The sequence below is a fragment of the Rhinoderma darwinii genome (genome assembly GCF_050947455.1).
Source record: "Rhinoderma darwinii isolate aRhiDar2 chromosome 5 unlocalized genomic scaffold, aRhiDar2.hap1 SUPER_5_unloc_24, whole genome shotgun sequence".
Lineage (NCBI taxonomy): Eukaryota > Metazoa > Chordata > Amphibia > Anura > Rhinodermatidae > Rhinoderma > Rhinoderma darwinii.
In genome coordinates, this window is record NW_027461781.1 from 129177 (window position 1) to 147120 (window position 17944).

At 47.7% G+C, this 17944-nt stretch overlaps 12 non-coding genes across 12 annotated transcripts; all 12 read right to left on the minus strand.

Annotated features, from left to right (window-relative positions):
- Nucleotides 1–200: 200 nt before the first annotated feature.
- On the minus strand, nucleotides 201–391 carry LOC142687595 (U2 spliceosomal RNA). Its single transcript, XR_012856805.1, has one exon. It is a non-coding gene; the product is annotated as a U2 spliceosomal RNA (small nuclear RNA).
- A 1288-nt stretch (nucleotides 392–1679) lies between these two features.
- LOC142687596 (U2 spliceosomal RNA) lies at nucleotides 1680–1870 on the minus strand. Its single transcript, XR_012856806.1, has one exon. It is a non-coding gene; the product is annotated as a U2 spliceosomal RNA (small nuclear RNA).
- Nucleotides 1871–3138: 1268 nt separating this feature from the next.
- On the minus strand, nucleotides 3139–3329 carry LOC142687597 (U2 spliceosomal RNA). Its single transcript, XR_012856807.1, has one exon. It is a non-coding gene; the product is annotated as a U2 spliceosomal RNA (small nuclear RNA).
- A 1292-nt stretch (nucleotides 3330–4621) lies between these two features.
- On the minus strand, nucleotides 4622–4812 carry LOC142687599 (U2 spliceosomal RNA). Its single transcript, XR_012856809.1, has one exon. It is a non-coding gene; the product is annotated as a U2 spliceosomal RNA (small nuclear RNA).
- A 1288-nt stretch (nucleotides 4813–6100) lies between these two features.
- LOC142687601 (U2 spliceosomal RNA) lies at nucleotides 6101–6291 on the minus strand. Its single transcript, XR_012856810.1, has one exon. It is a non-coding gene; the product is annotated as a U2 spliceosomal RNA (small nuclear RNA).
- Nucleotides 6292–7587: 1296 nt separating this feature from the next.
- LOC142687602 (U2 spliceosomal RNA) lies at nucleotides 7588–7778 on the minus strand. Its single transcript, XR_012856811.1, has one exon. It is a non-coding gene; the product is annotated as a U2 spliceosomal RNA (small nuclear RNA).
- Nucleotides 7779–9082: 1304 nt separating this feature from the next.
- Nucleotides 9083–9273, minus strand: LOC142687603 (U2 spliceosomal RNA). The gene has a single exon (XR_012856812.1). It is a non-coding gene; the product is annotated as a U2 spliceosomal RNA (small nuclear RNA).
- Nucleotides 9274–10557: 1284 nt separating this feature from the next.
- Nucleotides 10558–10748, minus strand: LOC142687604 (U2 spliceosomal RNA). The gene has a single exon (XR_012856813.1). It is a non-coding gene; the product is annotated as a U2 spliceosomal RNA (small nuclear RNA).
- Nucleotides 10749–12048: 1300 nt separating this feature from the next.
- Nucleotides 12049–12239, minus strand: LOC142687605 (U2 spliceosomal RNA). Its single transcript, XR_012856814.1, has one exon. It is a non-coding gene; the product is annotated as a U2 spliceosomal RNA (small nuclear RNA).
- A 1276-nt stretch (nucleotides 12240–13515) lies between these two features.
- Nucleotides 13516–13706, minus strand: LOC142687606 (U2 spliceosomal RNA). Its single transcript, XR_012856815.1, has one exon. It is a non-coding gene; the product is annotated as a U2 spliceosomal RNA (small nuclear RNA).
- A 1296-nt stretch (nucleotides 13707–15002) lies between these two features.
- Nucleotides 15003–15193, minus strand: LOC142687607 (U2 spliceosomal RNA). Its single transcript, XR_012856816.1, has one exon. It is a non-coding gene; the product is annotated as a U2 spliceosomal RNA (small nuclear RNA).
- Nucleotides 15194–16497: 1304 nt separating this feature from the next.
- On the minus strand, nucleotides 16498–16688 carry LOC142687608 (U2 spliceosomal RNA). The gene has a single exon (XR_012856817.1). It is a non-coding gene; the product is annotated as a U2 spliceosomal RNA (small nuclear RNA).
- Between the last annotated feature and the right edge of the window lie 1256 nt (nucleotides 16689–17944).

Genomic DNA, 17944 nt, shown 5'->3' on the forward strand with positions numbered 1-17944 from the left:
CACAGAAACACAGACGACACACAACAAGAGGTGGCAATCTATTCATTAATTGCATTTAATCAATGAGCTCATTATCACTCATGCATTGTCCAACAGGTGTTGAAATAATGGGATTAAAAGGGGAGATCCCTTCAGAAAGACAGAAACAATAGCAAAGACAAAAAACACTTTTGGAATCTGCTTTTAGTCAACACATAAGGAAAGGGTGCACCGGTCCTGGAAATACTGCAATACCAGGTCAATGCGTGGAGTGGACAGAGCAAGCTCTATTTCCATCTCCCTGTTCTAAAAATCCATTTAATATATGGTCCCCAGATAGGGGACGTATCAGATATTAAACTGATAAGAACAGATACTACACTTGATCTTAGCCAAAAGGCCGAGAAGCGATAACCCGAACGGGCCGCGCGTTGCCCGAGCCTGCCCGATACTGCTGTTCAGCCCTTGCAGCGATTCAGCCTACTTCTAGGCAATTCCATGGGGCCCTGCAGGCTCACACACTCACAGCTACACGGGAGGTGAATAAAGGCCGGAGAGGAAGCCAGACAGGATTTGCTTCTTTTGCTTGCACCACAATGCAGTGCTGAAAGAGGAGGAATCTACATAAAAACGCCTTCCTGGCAACGCCCAAATGCCCTGCTGCCATGCAGATAAACACTGGCAGCGGCAGCAAGTGCATGCCCACAGCCACCCCTTGTTCCTTCACACCTTGTATCAGCTGTAATCCAGTCCAGTCCAGTGCTGCCTGCTGAGCAGCACTGACCAACACTGCCTGGGCCCAGGCTTTTATCTCTGAGGCCCCATTATGATGTCAGAAAGCTGGCTCTGGAATCCTGAGGGCTCCACTATGACACGTGCAAAGTTCCGTCTGAACTTTATATAAGACGGTGAGGCTCAGTCAGTCACTCAGTGTTGCCTGAGAGGGCAACACTGCAACAGCCGGCCGCCAGGCTGTCTTTTTTTTGCACAGCTAGTTGCCTCCAGGAGGCCACAAGAGGGAGACAAGGGACTGCAAAATGGAAAATAGGCATCCACCAACTTTACAGACAACTTCTCCTTGCTCCTACAACCTCCATCCTTGCACAGTTTGTTATTCTTCTAGGTAACATAGTAACAAATCCAAATTGCTGCTCTCTTTGTAGGCAAGCAAGGCTTTGTTGCAACTGCAATTCTTACTTCTTCTTGAAATGTAGGGACGACAGTACATTCCATCACATCCATCTAGTGTACACAGGTAGGTCCATTGTGGCGGGCAGGCGAGCGGGCGGGCTGCTTTATTGGCTGTTTGCTGTTCCCCTACTCCACTCCACTATTTGACTGTTGTGCTGCATCAATCAATCAATCAATCAATCAATCAATCAATCAATCAATCAATCAATCAGTGGCTGGCTCAGGTGCAGCTCTTTAACTTACCTAAAAGGGAGGGCGGAGAGAAGACAAGGAAGGTGAATGAGGTGTTCCAATGTGAAATGCCGGAAACACAGAAACACAGACGACACACAACAAGAGGTGGCAATCTATTCATTAATTGCATTTAATCAATGAGCTCATTATCACTCATGCATTGTCCAACAGGTGTTGAAATAATGGGATTAAAAGGGGAGATCCCTTCAGAAAGACAGAAACAATAGCAAAGACAAAAAACACTTTTGGAATCTGCTTTTAGTCAACACATAAGGAAAGGGTGCACCGGTCCTGGAAATACTGCAATACCAGGTCAATGCGTGGAGTGGACAGAGCAAGCTCTATTTCCATCTCCCTGTTCTAAAAATCCATTTAATATATGGTCCCCAGATAGGGGACGTATCAGATATTAAACTGATAAGAACAGATACTACACTTGATCTTAGCCAAAAGGCCGAGAAGCGATAACCCGAACGGGCCGCGCGTTGCCCGAGCCTGCCCGATACTGCCGTTCAGCCCTTGCAGCGATTCAGCCTACTTCTAGGCAATTCCATGGGGCCCTGCAGGCTCACACACTCACAGCTACACGGGAGGTGAATAAAGGCCGGAGAGGAAGCCAGACAGGATTTGCTTCTTTTGCTTGCACCACAATGCAGTGCTGAAAGAGGAGGAATCTACATAAAAACGCCTTCCTGGCAACGCCCAAATGCCCTGCTGCCATGCAGATAAACACTGGCAGCGGCAGCAAGTGCATGCCCACAGCCACCCCTTGTTCCTTCACACCTTGTATCAGCTGTAATCCAGTCCAGTCCAGTGCTGCCTGCTGAGCAGCACTGACCAACACTGCCTGGGCCCAGGCTTTTATCTCTGAGGCCCCATTATGATGTCAGAAAGCTGGCTCTGGAATCCTGAGGGCTCCACTATGACACGTGCAAAGTTCCGTCTGAACTTTATATAAGACGGTGAGGCTCAGTCAGTCACTCAGTGTTGCCTGAGAGGGCAACACTGCAACAACCGGCCGCCAGGCTGTCTTTTTTTTGCACAGCTAGTTGCCTCCAGGAGGCCACAAGAGGGAGACAAGGGACTGCAAAATGGAAAATAGGCATCCACCAACTTTACAGACAACTTCTCCTTGCTCCTACAACCTCCATCTTTGCACAGTTTGTTATTCTTCTAGGTAACATAGTAACAAATCCAAATTGCTGCTCTCTTTGTAGGCAAGCAAGGCTTTGTTGCAACTGCAATTCTTACTTCTTCTTGAAATGTAGGGACGACAGTACATTCCATCACATCCATCTAGTGTACACAGGTAGGTCCATTGTGGCGGGCAGGCGAGCGGGCGGGCTGCTTTATTGGCTGTTTGCTGTTCCCCTACTCCACTCCACTATTTGACTGTTGTGCTGCATCAATCAATCAATCAATCAATCAATCAATCAGTGGCTGGCTCAGGTGCAGCTCTTTAACTTACCTAAAAGGGAGGGCGGAGAGAAGACAAGGAAGGTGAATGAGGTGTTCCAATGTGAAATGCCGGAAACACAGAAACACAGACGACACACAACAAGAGGTGGCAATCTATTCATTAATTGCATTTAATCAATGAGCTCATTATCACTCATGCATTGTCCAACAGGTGTTGAAATAATGGGATTAAAAGGGGAGATCCCTTCAGAAAGACAGAAACAATAGCAAAGACAAAAAACACTTTTGGAATCTGCTTTTAGTCAACACATAAGGAAAGGGTGCACCGGTCCTGGAAATACTGCAATACCAGGTCAATGCGTGGAGTGGACAGAGCAAGCTCTATTTCCATCTCCCTGTTCTAAAAATCCATTTAATATATGGTCCCCAGATAGGGGACGTATCAGATATTAAACTGATAAGAACAGATACTACACTTGATCTTAGCCAAAAGGCCGAGAAGCGATAACCCGAACGGGCCGCGCGTTGCCCGAGCCTGCCCGATACTGCTGTTCAGCCCTTGCAGCGATTCAGCCTACTTCTAGGCAATTTCATGGGGCCCTGCAGGCTCACACACTCACAGCTACACGGGAGGTGAATAAAGGCCGGAGAGGAAGCCAGACAGGATTTGCTTCTTTTGCTTGCACCACAATGCAGTGCTGAAAGAGGAGGAATCTACATAAAAACGCCTTCCTGGCAACGCCCAAATGCCCTGCTGCCATGCAGATAAACACTGGCAGCGGCAGCAAGTGCATGCCCACAGCCACCCCTTGTTCCTTCACACCTTGTATCAGCTGTAATCCAGTCCAGTCCAGTGCTGCCTGCTGAGCAGCACTGACCAACACTGCCTGGGCCCAGGCTTTTATCTCTGAGGCCCCATTATGATGTCAGAAAGCTGGCTCTGGAATCCTGAGGGCTCCACTATGACACGTGCAAAGTTCCGTCTGAACTTTATATAAGACGGTGAGGCTCAGTCAGTCACTCAGTGTTGCCTGAGAGGGCAACACTGCAACAGCCGGCCGCCAGGCTGTCTTTTTTTTGCACAGCTAGTTGCCTCCAGGAGGCCACAAGAGGGAGACAAGGGACTGCAAAATGGAAAATAGGCATCCACCAACTTTACAGACAACTTCTCCTTGCTCCTACAACCTCCATCCTTGCACAGTTTGTTATTCTTCTAGGTAACATAGTAACAAATCCAAATTGCTGCTCTCTTTGTAGGCAAGCAAGGCTTTGTTGCAACTGCAATTCTTACTTCTTCTTGAAATGTAGGGACGACAGTACATTCCATCACATCCATCTAGTGTACACAGGTAGGTCCATTGTGGCGGGCAGGCGAGCGGGCGGGCTGCTTTATTGGCTGTTTGCTGTTCCCCTACTCCACTCCACTATTTGACTGTTGTGCTGCATCAATCAATCAATCAATCAATCAATCAATCAATCAATCAATCAATCAATCAATCAGTGGCTGGCTCAGGTGCAGCTCTTTAACTTACCTAAAAGGGAGGGCGGAGAGAAGACAAGGAAGGTGAATGAGGTGTTCCAATGTGAAATGCCGGAAACACAGAAACACAGACGACACACAACAAGAGGTGGCAATCTATTCATTAATTGCATTTAATCAATGAGCTCATTATCACTCATGCATTGTCCAACAGGTGTTGAAATAATGGGATTAAAAGGGGAGATCCCTTCAGAAAGACAGAAACAATAGCAAAGACAAAAAACACTTTTGGAATCTGCTTTTAGTCAACACATAAGGAAAGGGTGCACCGGTCCTGGAAATACTGCAATACCAGGTCAATGCGTGGAGTGGACAGAGCAAGCTCTATTTCCATCTCCCTGTTCTAAAAATCCATTTAATATATGGTCCCCAGATAGGGGACGTATCAGATATTAAACTGATAAGAACAGATACTACACTTGATCTTAGCCAAAAGGCCGAGAAGCGATAACCCGAACGGGCCGCGCGTTGCCCGAGCCTGCCCGATACTGCTGTTCAGCCCTTGCAGCGATTCAGCCTACTTCTAGGCAATTCCATGGGGCCCTGCAGGCTCACACACTCACAGCTACACGGGAGGTGAATAAAGGCCGGAGAGGAAGCCAGACAGGATTTGCTTCTTTTGCTTGCACCACAATGCAGTGCTGAAAGAGGAGGAATCTACATAAAAACGCCTTCCTGGCAACGCCCAAATGCCCTGCTGCCATGCAGATAAACACTGGCAGCGGCAGCAAGTGCATGCCCACAGCCACCCCTTGTTCCTTCACACCTTGTATCAGCTGTAATCCAGTCCAGTCCAGTGCTGCCTGCTGAGCAGCACTGACCAACACTGCCTGGGCCCAGGCTTTTATCTCTGAGGCCGCCCCATTATGATGTCAGAAAGCTGGCTCTGGAATCCTGAGGGCTCCACTATGACACGTGCAAAGTTCCGTCTGAACTTTATATAAGACGGTGAGGCTCAGTCAGTCACTCAGTGTTGCCTGAGAGGGCAACACTGCAACAGCCGGCCGCCAGGCTGTCTTTTTTTTGCACAGCTAGTTGCCTCCAGGAGGCCACAAGAGGGAGACAAGGGACTGCAAAATGGAAAATAGGCATCCACCAACTTTACAGACAACTTCTCCTTGCTCCTACAACCTCCATCCTTGCACAGTTTGTTATTCTTCTAGGTAACATAGTAACAAATCCAAATTGCTGCTCTCTTTGTAGGCAAGCAAGGCTTTGTTGCAACTGCAATTCTTACTTCTTCTTGAAATGTAGGGACGACAGTACATTCCATCACATCCATCTAGTGTACACAGGTAGGTCCATTGTGGCGGGCAGGCGAGCGGGCGGGCTGCTTTATTGGCTGTTTGCTGTTCCCCTACTCCACTCCACTATTTGACTGTTGTGCTGCAATCAATCAATCAATCAATCAATCAATCAATCAATCAATCAATCAATCAGTGGCTGGCTCAGGTGCAGCTCTTTAACTTACCTAAAAGGGAGGGCGGAGAGAAGACAAGGAAGGTGAATGAGGTGTTCCAATGTGAAATGCCGGAAACACAGAAACACAGACGACACACAACAAGAGGTGGCAATCTATTCATTAATTGCATTTAATCAATGAGCTCATTATCACTCATGCATTGTCCAACAGGTGTTGAAATAATGGGATTAAAAGGGGAGATCCCTTCAGAAAGACAGAAACAATAGCAAAGACAAAAAACACTTTTGGAATCTGCTTTTAGTCAACACATAAGGAAAGGGTGCACCGGTCCTGGAAATACTGCAATACCAGGTCAATGCGTGGAGTGGACAGAGCAAGCTCTATTTCCATCTCCCTGTTCTAAAAATCCATTTAATATATGGTCCCCAGATAGGGGACGTATCAGATATTAAACTGATAAGAACAGATACTACACTTGATCTTAGCCAAAAGGCCGAGAAGCGATAACCCGAACGGGCCGCGCGTTGCCCGAGCCTGCCCGATACTGCTGTTCAGCCCTTGCAGCGATTCAGCCTACTTCTAGGCAATTCCATGGGGCCCTGCAGGCTCACACACTCACAGCTACACGGGAGGTGAATAAAGGCCGGAGAGGAAGCCAGACAGGATTTGCTTCTTTTGCTTGCACCACAATGCAGTGCTGAAAGAGGAGGAATCTACATAAAAACGCCTTCCTGGCAACGCCCAAATGCCCTGCTGCCATGCAGATAAACACTGGCAGCGGCAGCAAGTGCATGCCCACAGCCACCCCTTGTTCCTTCACACCTTGTATCAGCTGTAATCCAGTCCAGTCCAGTGCTGCCTGCTGAGCAGCACTGACCAACACTGCCTGGGCCCAGGCTTTTATCTCTGAGGCCCCATTATGATGTCAGAAAGCTGGCTCTGGAATCCTGAGGGCTCCACTATGACACGTGCAAAGTTCCGTCTGAACTTTATATAAGACGGTGAGGCTCAGTCAGTCACTCAGTGTTGCCTGAGAGGGCAACATTGCAACAGCCGGCCGCCAGGCTGTCTTTTTTTTGCACAGCTAGTTGCCTCCAGGAGGCCACAAGAGGGAGACAAGGGACTGCAAAATGGAAAATAGGCATCCACCAACTTTACAGACAACTTCTCCTTGCTCCTACAACCTCCATCCTTGCACAGTTTGTTATTCTTCTAGGTAACATAGTAACAAATCCAAATTGCTGCTCTCTTTGTAGGCAAGCAAGGCTTTGTTGCAACTGCAATTCTTACTTCTTCTTGAAATGTAGGGACGACAGTACATTCCATCACATCCATCTAGTGTACACAGGTAGGTCCATTGTGGCGGGCAGGCGAGCGGGCGGGCTGCTTTATTGGCTGTTTGCTGTTCCCCTACTCCACTCCACTATTTGACTGTTGTGCTGCATCAATCAATCAATCAATCAATCAATCAATCAATCAATCAATCAATCAATCAATCAATCAGTGGCTGGCTCAGGTGCAGCTCTTTAACTTACCTAAAAGGGAGGGCGGAGAGAAGACAAGGAAGGTGAATGAGGTGTTCCAATGTGAAATGCCGGAAACACAGAAACACAGACGACACACAACAAGAGGTGGCAATCTATTCATTAATTGCATTTAATCAATGAGCTCATTATCACTCATGCATTGTCCAACAGGTGTTGAAATAATGGGATTAAAAGGGGAGATCCCTTCAGAAAGACAGAAACAATAGCAAAGACAAAAAACACTTTTGGAATCTGCTTTTAGTCAACACATAAGGAAAGGGTGCACCGGTCCTGGAAATACTGCAATACCAGGTCAATGCGTGGAGTGGACAGAGCAAGCTCTATTTCCATCTCCCTGTTCTAAAAATCCATTTAATATATGGTCCCCAGATAGGGGACGTATCAGATATTAAACTGATAAGAACAGATACTACACTTGATCTTAGCCAAAAGGCCGAGAAGCGATAACCCGAACGGGCCGCGCGTTGCCCGAGCCTGCCCGATACTGCTGTTCAGCCCTTGCAGCGATTCAGCCTACTTCTAGGCAATTCCATGGGGCCCTGCAGGCTCACACACTCACAGCTACACGGGAGGTGAATAAAGGCCGGAGAGGAAGCCAGACAGGATTTGCTTCTTTTGCTTGCACCACAATGCAGTGCTGAAAGAGGAGGAATCTACATAAAAACGCCTTCCTGGCAACGCCCAAATGCCCTGCTGCCATGCAGATAAACACTGGCAGCGGCAGCAAGTGCATGCCCACAGCCACCCCTTGTTCCTTCACACCTTGTATCAGCTGTAATCCAGTCCAGTCCAGTGCTGCCTGCTGAGCAGCACTGACCAACACTGCCTGGGCCCAGGCTTTTATCTCTGAGGCCCCATTATGATGTCAGAAAGCTGGCTCTGGAATCCTGAGGGCTCCACTATGACACGTGCAAAGTTCCGTCTGAACTTTATATAAGACGGTGAGGCTCAGTCAGTCACTCAGTGTTGCCTGAGAGGGCAACACTGCAACAGCCGGCCGCCAGGCTGTCTTTTTTTTGCACAGCTAGTTGCCTCCAGGAGGCCACAAGAGGGAGACAAGGGACTGCAAAATGGAAAATAGGCATCCACCAACTTTACAGACAACTTCTCCTTGCTCCTACAACCTCCATCCTTGCACAGTTTGTTATTCTTCTAGGTAACATAGTAACAAATCCAAATTGCTGCTCTCTTTGTAGGCAAGCAAGGCTTTGTTGCAACTGCAATTCTTACTTCTTCTTGAAATGTAGGGACGACAGTACATTCCATCACATCCATCTAGTGTACACAGGTAGGTCCATTGTGGCGGGCAGGCGAGCGGGCGGGCTGCTTTATTGGCTGTTTGCTGTTCCCCTACTCCACTCCACTATTTGACTGTTGTGCTGCATCAATCAATCAATCAATCAATCAATCAATCAATCAATCAATCAATCAATCAATCAATCAATCAATCAGTGGCTGGCTCAGGTGCAGCTCTTTAACTTACCTAAAAGGGAGGGCGGAGAGAAGACAAGGAAGGTGAATGAGGTGTTCCAATGTGAAATGCCGGAAACACAGAAACACAGACGACACACAACAAGAGGTGGCAATCTATTCATTAATTGCATTTAATCAATGAGCTCATTATCACTCATGCATTGTCCAACAGGTGTTGAAATAATGGGATTAAAAGGGGAGATCCCTTCAGAAAGACAGAAACAATAGCAAAGACAAAAAACACTTTTGGAATCTGCTTTTAGTCAACACATAAGGAAAGGGTGCACCGGTCCTGGAAATACTGCAATACCAGGTCAATGCGTGGAGTGGACAGAGCAAGCTCTATTTCCATCTCCCTGTTCTAAAAATCCATTTAATATATGGTCCCCAGATAGGGGACGTATCAGATATTAAACTGATAAGAACAGATACTACACTTGATCTTAGCCAAAAGGCCGAGAAGCGATAACCCGAACGGGCCGCGCGTTGCCCGAGCCTGCCCGATACTGCTGTTCAGCCCTTGCAGCGATTCAGCCTACTTCTAGGCAATTCCATGGGGCCCTGCAGGCTCACACACTCACAGCTACACGGGAGGTGAATAAAGGCCGGAGAGGAAGCCAGACAGGATTTGCTTCTTTTGCTTGCACCACAATGCAGTGCTGAAAGAGGAGGAATCTACATAAAAACGCCTTCCTGGCAACGCCCAAATGCCCTGCTGCCATGCAGATAAACACTGGCAGCGGCAGCAAGTGCATGCCCACAGCCACCCCTTGTTCCTTCACACCTTGTATCAGCTGTAATCCAGTCCAGTCCAGTGCTGCCTGCTGAGCAGCACTGACCAACACTGCCTGGGCCCAGGCTTTTATCTCTGAGGCCCCATTATGATGTCAGAAAGCTGGCTCTGGAATCCTGAGGGCTCCACTATGACACGTGCAAAGTTCCGTCTGAACTTTATATAAGACGGTGAGGCTCAGTCAGTCACTCAGTGTTGCCTGAGAGGGCAACACTGCAACAGCCGGCCGCCAGGCTGTCTTTTTTTTGCACAGCTAGTTGCCTCCAGGAGGCCACAAGAGGGAGACAAGGGACTGCAAAATGGAAAATAGGCATCCACCAACTTTACAGACAACTTCTCCTTGCTCCTACAACCTCCATCCTTGCACAGTTTGTTATTCTTCTAGGTAACATAGTAACAAATCCAAATTGCTGCTCTCTTTGTAGGCAAGCAAGGCTTTGTTGCAACTGCAATTCTTACTTCTTCTTGAAATGTAGGGACGACAGTACATTCCATCACATCCATCTAGTGTACACAGGTAGGTCCATTGTGGCGGGCAGGCGAGCGGGCGGGCTGCTTTATTGGCTGTTTGCTGTTCCCCTACTCCACTCCACTATTTGACTGTTGTGCTGCATCAATCAATCAATCAATCAATCAATCAATCAATCAATCAATCAATCAGTGGCTGGCTCAGGTGCAGCTCTTTAACTTACCTAAAAGGGAGGGCGGAGAGAAGACAAGGAAGGTGAATGAGGTGTTCCAATGTGAAATGCCGGAAACACAGAAACACAGACGACACACAACAAGAGGTGGCAATCTATTCATTAATTGCATTTAATCAATGAGCTCATTATCACTCATGCATTGTCCAACAGGTGTTGAAATAATGGGATTAAAAGGGGAGATCCCTTCAGAAAGACAGAAACAATAGCAAAGACAAAAAACACTTTTGGAATCTGCTTTTAGTCAACACATAAGGAAAGGGTGCACCGGTCCTGGAAATACTGCAATACCAGGTCAATGCGTGGAGTGGACAGAGCAAGCTCTATTTCCATCTCCCTGTTCTAAAAATCCATTTAATATATGGTCCCCAGATAGGGGACGTATCAGATATTAAACTGATAAGAACAGATACTACACTTGATCTTAGCCAAAAGGCCGAGAAGCGATAACCCGAACGGGCCGCGCGTTGCCCGAGCCTGCCCGATACTGCTGTTCAGCCCTTGCAGCGATTCAGCCTACTTCTAGGCAATTCCATGGGGCCCTGCAGGCTCACACACTCACAGCTACACGGGAGGTGAATAAAGGCCGGAGAGGAAGCCAGACAGGATTTGCTTCTTTTGCTTGCACCACAATGCAGTGCTGAAAGAGGAGGAATCTACATAAAAACGCCTTCCTGGCAACGCCCAAATGCCCTGCTGCCATGCAGATAAACACTGGCAGCGGCAGCAAGTGCATGCCCACAGCCACCCCTTGTTCCTTCACACCTTGTATCAGCTGTAATCCAGTCCAGTCCAGTGCTGCCTGCTGAGCAGCACTGACCAACACTGCCTGGGCCCAGGCTTTTATCTCTGAGGCCCCATTATGATGTCAGAAAGCTGGCTCTGGAATCCTGAGGGCTCCACTATGACACGTGCAAAGTTCCGTCTGAACTTTATATAAGACGGTGAGGCTCAGTCAGTCACTCAGTGTTGCCTGAGAGGGCAACACTGCAACAGCCGGCCGCCAGGCTGTCTTTTTTTTGCACAGCTAGTTGCCTCCAGGAGGCCACAAGAGGGAGACAAGGGACTGCAAAATGGAAAATAGGCATCCACCAACTTTACAGACAACTTCTCCTTGCTCCTACAACCTCCATCCTTGCACAGTTTGTTATTCTTCTAGGTAACATAGTAACAAATCCAAATTGCTGCTCTCTTTGTAGGCAAGCAAGGCTTTGTTGCAACTGCAATTCTTACTTCTTCTTGAAATGTAGGGACGACAGTACATTCCATCATATCCATCTAGTGTACACAGGTAGGTCCATTGTGGCGGGCAGGCGAGCGGGCGGGCTGCTTTATTGGCTGTTTGCTGTTCCCCTACTCCACTCCACTATTTGACTGTTGTGCTGCATCAATCAATCAATCAATCAATCAATCAATCAATCAATCAATCAATCAATCAATCAATCAATCAGTGGCTGGCTCAGGTGCAGCTCTTTCACTTACCTAAAAGGGAGGGCGGAGAGAAGACAAGGAAGGTGAATGAGGTGTTCCAATGTGAAATGCCGGAAACACAGAAACACAGACGACACACAACAAGAGGTGGCAATCTATTCATTAATTGCATTTAATCAATGAGCTCATTATCACTCATGCATTGTCCAACAGGTGTTGAAATAATGGGATTAAAAGGGGAGATCCCTTCAGAAAGACAGAAACAATAGCAAAGACAAAAAACACTTTTGGAATCTGCTTTTAGTCAACACATAAGGAAAGGGTGCACCGGTCCTGGAAATACTGCAATACCAGGTCAATGCGTGGAGTGGACAGAGCAAGCTCTATTTCCATCTCCCTGTTCTAAAAATCCATTTAATATATGGTCCCCAGATAGGGGACGTATCAGATATTAAACTGATAAGAACAGATACTACACTTGATCTTAGCCAAAAGGCCGAGAAGCGATAACCCGAACGGGCCGCGCGTTGCCCGAGCCTGCCCGATACTGCTGTTCAGCCCTTGCAGCGATTCAGCCTACTTCTAGGCAATTCCATGGGGCCCTGCAGGCTCACACACTCACAGCTACACGGGAGGTGAATAAAGGCCGGAGAGGAAGCCAGACAGGATTTGCTTCTTTTGCTTGCACCACAATGCAGTGCTGAAAGAGGAGGAATCTACATAAAAACGCCTTCCTGGCAACGCCCAAATGCCCTGCTGCCATGCAGATAAACACTGGCAGCGGCAGCAAGTGCATGCCCACAGCCACCCCTTGTTCCTTCACACCTTGTATCAGCTGTAATCCAGTCCAGTCCAGTGCTGCCTGCTGAGCAGCACTGACCAACACTGCCTGGGCCCAGGCTTTTATCTCTGAGGCCCCATTATGATGTCAGAAAGCTGGCTCTGGAATCCTGAGGGCTCCACTATGACACGTGCAAAGTTCCGTCTGAACTTTATATAAGACGGTGAGGCTCAGTCAGTCACTCAGTGTTGCCTGAGAGGGCAACACTGCAACAGCCGGCCGCCAGGCTGTCTTTTTTTTGCACAGCTAGTTGCCTCCAGGAGGCCACAAGAGGGAGACAAGGGACTGCAAAATGGAAAATAGGCATCCACCAACTTTACAGACAACTTCTCCTTGCTCCTACAACCTCCATCCTTGCACAGTTTGTTATTCTTCTAGGTAACATAGTAACAAATCCAAATTGCTGCTCTCTTTGTAGGCAAGCAAGGCTTTGTTGCAACTGCAATTCTTACTTCTTCTTGAAATGTAGGGACGACAGTACATTCCATCACATCCATCTAGTGTACACAGGTAGGTCCATTGTGGCGGGCAGGCGAGCGGGCGGGCTGCTTTATTGGCTGTTTGCTGTTCCCCTACTCCACTCCACTATTTGACTGTTGTGCTGCATCAATCAATCAATCAATCAATCAATCAATCAATCAATCAGTGGCTGGCTCAGGTGCAGCTCTTTAACTTACCTAAAAGGGAGGGCGGAGAGAAGACAAGGAAGGTGAATGAGGTGTTCCAATGTGAAATGCCGGAAACACAGAAACACAGACGACACACAACAAGAGGTGGCAATCTATTCATTAATTGCATTTAATCAATGAGCTCATTATCACTCATGCATTGTCCAACAGGTGTTGAAATAATGGGATTAAAAGGGGAGATCCCTTCAGAAAGACAGAAACAATAGCAAAGACAAAAAACACTTTTGGAATCTGCTTTTAGTCAACACATAAGGAAAGGGTGCACCGGTCCTGGAAATACTGCAATACCAGGTCAATGCGTGGAGTGGACAGAGCAAGCTCTATTTCCATCTCCCTGTTCTAAAAATCCATTTAATATATGGTCCCCAGATAGGGGACGTATCAGATATTAAACTGATAAGAACAGATACTACACTTGATCTTAGCCAAAAGGCCGAGAAGCGATAACCCGAACGGGCCGCGCGTTGCCCGAGCCTGCCCGATACTGCTGTTCAGCCCTTGCAGCGATTCAGCCTACTTCTAGGCAATTCCATGGGGCCCTGCAGGCTCACACACTCACAGCTACACGGGAGGTGAATAAAGGCCGGAGAGGAAGCCAGACAGGATTTGCTTATTTTGCTTGCACCACAATGCAGTGCTGAAAGAGGAGGAATCTACATAAAAACGCCTTCCTGGCAACGCCCAAATGCCCTGCTGCCATGCAGATAAACACTGGCAGCGGCAGCAAGTGCATGCCCACAGCCACCCCTTGTTCCTTCACACCTTGTATCAGCTGTAATCCAGTCCAGTCCAGTGCTGCCTGCTGAGCAGCACTGACCAACACTGCCTGGGCCCAGGCTTTTATCTCTGAGGCCCCATTATGATGTCAGAAAGCTGGCTCTGGAATCCTGAGGGCTCCACTATGACACGTGCAAAGTTCCGTCTGAACTTTATATAAGACGGTGAGGCTCAGTCAGTCACTCAGTGTTGCCTGAGAGGGCAACACTGCAACAGCCGGCCGCCAGGCTGTCTTTTTTTTGCACAGCTAGTTGCCTCCAGGAGGCCACAAGAGGGAGACAAGGGACTGCAAAATGGAAAATAGGCATCCACCAACTTTACAGACAACTTCTCCTTGCTCCTACAACCTCCATCCTTGCACAGTTTGTTATTCTTCTAGGTAACATAGTAACAAATCCAAATTGCTGCTCTCTTTGTAGGCAAGCAAGGCTTTGTTGCAACTGCAATTCTTACTTCTTCTTGAAATGTAGGGACGACAGTACATTCCATCACATCCATCTAGTGTACACAGGTAGGTCCATTGTGGCGGGCAGGCGAGCGGGCGGGCTGCTTTATTGGCTGTTTGCTGTTCCCCTACTCCACTCCACTATTTGACTGTTGTGCTGCATCAATCAATCAATCAATCAATCAATCAATCAATCAATCAATCAATCAATCAATCAATCAGTGGCTGGCTCAGGTGCAGCTCTTTAACTTACCTAAAAGGGAGGGCGGAGAGAAGACAAGGAAGGTGAATGAGGTGTTCCAATGTGAAATGCCGGAAACACAGAAACACAGACGACACACAACAAGAGGTGGCAATCTATTCATTAATTGCATTTAATCAATGAGCTCATTATCACTCATGCATTGTCCAACAGGTGTTGAAATAATGGGATTAAAAGGGGAGATCCCTTCAGAAAGACAGAAACAATAGCAAAGACAAAAAACACTTTTGGAATCTGCTTTTAGTCAACACATAAGGAAAGGGTGCACCGGTCCTGGAAATACTGCAATACCAGGTCAATGCGTGGAGTGGACAGAGCAAGCTCTATTTCCATCTCCCTGTTCTAAAAATCCATTTAATATATGGTCCCCAGATAGGGGACGTATCAGATATTAAACTGATAAGAACAGATACTACACTTGATCTTAGCCAAAAGGCCGAGAAGCGATAACCCGAACGGGCCGCGCGTTGCCCGAGCCTGCCCGATACTGCTGTTCAGCCCTTGCAGCGATTCAGCCTACTTCTAGGCAATTCCATGGGGCCCTGCAGGCTCACACACTCACAGCTACACGGGAGGTGAATAAAGGCCGGAGAGGAAGCCAGACAGGATTTGCTTCTTTTGCTTGCACCACAATGCAGTGCTGAAAGAGGAGGAATCTACATAAAAACGCCTTCCTGGCAACGCCCAAATGCCCTGCTGCCATGCAGATAAACACTGGCAGCGGCAGCAAGTGCATGCCCACAGCCACCCCTTGTTCCTTCACACCTTGTATCAGCTGTAATCCAGTCCAGTCCAGTGCTGCCTGCTGAGCAGCACTGACCAACACTGCCTGGGCCCAGGCTTTTATCTCTGAGGCCCCATTATGATGTCAGAAAGCTGGCTCTGGAATCCTGAGGGCTCCACTATGACACGTGCAAAGTTCCGTCTGAACTTTATATAAGACGGTGAGGCTCAGTCAGTCACTCAGTGTTGCCTGAGAGGGCAACACTGCAACAGCCGGCCGCCAGGCTGTCTTTTTTTTGCACAGCTAGTTGCCTCCAGGAGGCCACAAGAGGGAGACAAGGGACTGCAAAATGGAAAATAGGCATCCACCAACTTTACAGACAACTTCTCCTTGCTCCTACAACCTCCATCCTTGCACAGTTTGTTATTCTTCTAGGTAACATAGTAACAAATCCAAATTGCTGCTCTCTTTGTAGGCAAGCAAGGCTTTGTTGCAACTGCAATTCTTACTTCTTCTTGAAATGTAGGGACGACAGTACATTCCATCACATCCATCTAGTGTACACAGGTAGGTCCATTGTGGCGGGCAGGCGAGCGGGCGGGCTGCTTTATTGGCTGTTTGCTGTTCCCCTACTCCACTCCACTATTTGACTGTTGTGCTGCATCAATCAATCAATCAATCAATCAATCAATCAATCAATCAATCAATCAATCAATCAATCAATCAATCAGTGGCTGGCTCAGGTGCAGCTCTTTAACTTACCTAAAAGGGAGGGCGGAGAGAAGACAAGGAAGGTGAATGAGGTGTTCCAATGTGAAATGCCGGAAACACAGAAACACAGACGACACACAACAAGAGGTGGCAATCTATTCATTAATTGCATTTAATCAATGAGCTCATTATCACTCATGCATTGTCCAACAGGTGTTGAAATAATGGGATTAAAAGGGGAGATCCCTTCAGAAAGACAGAAACAATAGCAAAGACAAAAAACACTTTTGGAATCTGCTTTTAGTCAACACATAAGGAAAGGGTGCACCGGTCCTGGAAATACTGCAATACCAGGTCAATGCGTGGAGTGGACAGAGCAAGCTCTATTTCCATCTCCCTGTTCTAAAAATCCATTTAATATATGGTCCCCAGATAGGGGACGTATCAGATATTAAACTGATAAGAACAGATACTACACTTGATCTTAGCCAAAAGGCCGAGAAGCGATAACCCGAACGGGCCGCGCGTTGCCCGAGCCTGCCCGATACTGCTGTTCAGCCCTTGCAGCGATTCAGCCTACTTCTAGGCAATTCCATGGGGCCCTGCAGGCTCACACACTCACAGCTACACGGGAGGTGAATAAAGGCCGGAGAGGAAGCCAGACAGGATTTGCTTCTTTTGCTTGCACCACAATGCAGTGCTGAAAGAGGAGGAATCTACATAAAAACGCCTTCCTGGCAACGCCCAAATGCCCTGCTGCCATGCAGATAAACACTGGCAGCGGCAGCAAGTGCATGCCCACAGCCACCCCTTGTTCCTTCACACCTTGTATCAGCTGTAATCCAGTCCAGTCCAGTGCTGCCTGCTGAGCAGCACTGACCAACACTGCCTGGGCCCAGGCTATTATCTCTGAGGCCCCATTATGATGTCAGAAAGCTGGCTCTGGAATCCTGAGGGCTCCACTATGACACGTGCAAAGTTCCGTCTGAACTTTATATAAGACGGTGAGGCTCAGTCAGTCACTCAGTGTTGCCTGAGAGGGCAACACTGCAACAGCCGGCCGCCAGGCTGTCTTTTTTTTGCACAGCTAGTTGCCTCCAGGAGGCCACAAGAGGGAGACAAGGGACTGCAAAATGGAAAATAGGCATCCACCAACTTTACAGACAACTTCTCCTTGCTCCTACAACCTCCATCCTTGCACAGTTTGTTATTCTTCTAGGTAACATAGTAACAAATCCAAATTGCTGCTCTCTTTGTAGGCAAGCAAGGCTTTGTTGCAACTGCAATTCTTACTTCTTCTTGAAATGTAGGGACGACAGTACATTCCATCACATCCATCTAGTGTACACAGGTAGGTCCATTGTGGCGGGCAGGCGAGCGGGCGGGCTGCTTTATTGGCTGTTTGCTGTTCCCCTACTCCACTCCACTATTTGACTGTTGTGCTGCATCAATCAATCAATCAATCAATCAATCAATCAATCAATCAATCAATCAATCAATCAATCAATCAATCAATCAGTGGCTGGCTCAGGTGCAGCTCTTTAACTTACCTAAAAGGGAGGGCGGAGAGAAGACAAGGAAGGTGAATGAGGTGTTCCAATGTGAAATGCCGGAAACACAGAAACACAGACGACACACAACAAGAGGTGGCAATCTATTCATTAATTGCATTTAATCAATGAGCTCATTATCACTCATGCATTGTCCAACAGGTGTTGAAATAATGGGATTAAAAGGGGAGATCCCTTCAGAAAGACAGAAACA